Source organism: Morone saxatilis, unplaced genomic scaffold, assembly GCF_004916995.1.
Source record: "Morone saxatilis isolate NCDOM2014 unplaced genomic scaffold, NCSU_SB_2.0 Contig2, whole genome shotgun sequence".
Classification (NCBI taxonomy): Eukaryota; Metazoa; Chordata; class Actinopteri; family Moronidae; genus Morone; species Morone saxatilis.
The window spans coordinates 466472-469830 of NW_023339762.1; positions in this window are offsets into that span (position 1 = coordinate 466472).

A 3359-nucleotide genomic window follows, 5' to 3' on the forward strand; every position below is an offset into this window, starting at 1 on the left:
CATCTGAATGTGCAGCCATTGCACACAAAATCCCCTGAATCCAGTCGGTTTGAACAATTTTGGCTCAGCCCTTAAAAATCAGACCCAATCAGACAATATTCAATAAAATTTCAGCAATTAAGCCAAGTTTGTATCAGTAAATTTTTTCCACCCAGCCTCCAAATGGGATATTCAGTTTAATTTATTTGAGGCTCTGGTATTAAACCCTTCTCGATGAACTATAAATAACCGAAACCTGGGTGCCTGGTTAGCTCAGTCGATAGAGCTGGCCACCCATGTTCAAATCCGACCTGTGGCCCTTTGCTGCGCGTCATCCTCTCTCTCTGCCCCCCTTTCCTGTCTATCTTCTGCTGTCACTATAAATAAAGGCAATAAAAGGCCCAAAAAATTATTAAAGATAAATAAATAACCGAAACCAAAATGGTACATTGAAGCTATGGATAAATATATATTACAGCCTATTATAATAGTCCATTTAGATGCACCAACTGTGCTGATGAACTTCAAAGCTGAACTGCAACAACCAAGCATTGGGATAGACAAGATGATAGCTCTTTCTTAAGCTGTCCGATAGTGAGTCTCCAGCACATTCTGTCTGTCTGTAAGTTGAAACGGTGTAGACAGGAAGAGGCAGAATTCTTTCGCTTCTGGCAGTGTGGTAACTTCATATTTCTGCAGCTGCGGTAAACCACACACTTCCACATATTCTGAGGCTTGACATCATCACAGATTAACTCATTCTCTGTATCAGACTCTTCACGGAGTCTGACGCACTCTGAATCACTGTGATGCTTAATTAAACATGCACTGTCAAATGACGAAGACATATCAGCTGTTGGCTCATGAACAAAGGATGGTTATGAGATGAGCTTTCGATTTTAGTGAATATTTATTGACAAACAGAGACCTCAGCACTGGAAGTGAAAAATGTCACTTCAAGTGAAACAGGGACTCTATATTATGAATATATATAAGTAAGATAAAGGTTGTCCACACATATACTTTATGCGCAGTAGGCGACATGGTACATGTGTTGACACACACAGAGGGGAGAGGCTTACTCCTGCCTCCTTGTACAGTACACACCTATATTAAGGGCATGACGCACACAGGACTAGCATTACAGCAACACTGCTTTCACACATGTTCAGCCACTTTCACAAGAGAGTAGTCTGACAGCTGCTGAGCTTTGACAGCTGATCAGCTAACATGTCAGAGAGACTGAAAGGCAACATTTTAGTCACTGGGACCAACAGAGGCATTGGTTTGGAGCTGGTGAAACAACTGGCAGAGAAGACAGGAGAGGAGTCTCACATCTACGCCTGCTGCAGAGAGCCAGAGGGAGTCAGGGCTGAGGTGAGACCCTCACACGTGAATACTTGAAGAAATCCATTGCAACACACACACACGCTCCTATACCCTCAAATAAATGCATGGTTGCAAGATAAAACTTTTAGTCGAAATAATTATTGGAGCAAGTTCATTTTTATGAGTAGCCTAATCAACTTAAAAACTTGCTACCAATTATTAAGTAAGTCGTCCTACATGGGGTTGTAGACGGAAAGCTAATTCCCCTAATTCAATGGAGCACATTTGTTGAACATAGTTTACTTACAAGTTACCAAAACTGAAAAAGGATTGATGTTGCGTAACATTTGTTTTTAGTGTGTACTAAATCAAAAGTGTGGGATCTGGTTATTGGACCTTGGACCCTGGACCCATGTACATGAGGATAATCTGTCTCTGTGGGGTTGAAGGGATTGTTGATCGATAAGAGTGACTTAAAAATAACAAGTGCTGAGAGATTTTTTTATGTGCTGTTGTTTGAATGTATCCACTTAAACCCATATATATTGAATTAAGGTGTTTAAAATTCAAACATTTACATGTTTACAATTTACAATAAAGATGTTACATTTGTTACATATATTTCTCTTTGTTACAACAGTTTTATGATTTATGCTTACTCGGAGTGAAATACAGTGTTTAAGAAGAAGCAGCCTGCAAAAATTCCAACTTCTACTAATTCTAATATAGCACTCACAAGCCCTGTTACTCGTCCAATCAAGAACAAATATTGTTCTATTTCTGACAGCTATAGTGAGACAATTTTAACCTACAAAGTTGTTTATTGAACAGAATCTGATCTGGCTCAGATGACCGATAGAATGGAGCTTTTCATATATAAACTTTCTGGCTTCACAGTTTTTTGATCAAGGGAAAACAAATGTTTCGCTGAAACAAGTGTTAGGAGGTGCTTCAAGGACGCTGTCTAGGATCATTATTATTATTTGCCAATTGTACCAGTAATTTACCATTTCTCCTGGAAACCCACTCTGTTTGGTTTCAATACTACTACATGGTTTTCCCAAAAAACATTTTGATGGAAACATTATGTATTGACGTTATAGTCAGTGTCAGTGTTTTTGTATACAAAAAAAATGCATTTTGGAGCCGCACAGAAGTTGTTATTGAAGTGGCAACAAAAACCCTTTGGTTAAAAAGAGGAGCCAGGGAACGAACTGCTCGTACCTAGGGTCAAACCTGAGAAGGCAGTTTAAACTGTCAAACAAGTCTGACAAGGAGGCAAGTATCACAGAGTCCTAAAAATAGACATGTCCCATAGGTCTTGGAAACAACCTAAAAACAGGATAGAAGAGATAGAGAGTAATGAACCTGGAACAAAGTAAATAGGCCTGTATATGGTGAGTGGTGATAAGGGAATGAGACACAGGTAAGGAGGGGGATGGGGAAGTCCATGTAACTATAAAGCTCTTTTTTCATCATCAGTCAGTTGGGCGATGAGGAAAGGAGAGAAAGTCTGAGGACATCTGGTGGTCGACAGGTCTGGGGAGTTGAAGGAAAGACTTGGGTGAAGTGAGCAAGGGCTGAAGACAATGTGGAGGGTTGGGGATGAAAGACAGGAACTGAGCAGCAGACTGTGACAGATAGGTTGAAGTTTTAGCCTAGCTTAGAAAAAATACTGGAAGCAAGAGGAAACTGCTACCCTTGGTATGTCAAAAGTTAAAGGTACCCTGTGAAGGTTTTTGTATACAAACTTACACAAAACGAATATTGTTTCTAACCAAAACAAATTGTTGTTCTTCTTCTTTCCTGCCTTTTGCTGAAGCATTCCTTTGTTTCCTGGATTGTAATCCAGGATTGATCAGTACAATTCCATTCAATTCAATTTTATTTGTATAGAGCAAATTTATAACAAAGGTTATGTCAGGCACTTTTCAAATAGAGCAGGTCTAGACCGAACTCCTTATAACATTTACAGAGACCCAACAGTACCACCATGAGCAAGCACTTGGCGACGGGGGCAAGGAAAAACTGCCTTTTAACGGGCAGAAACC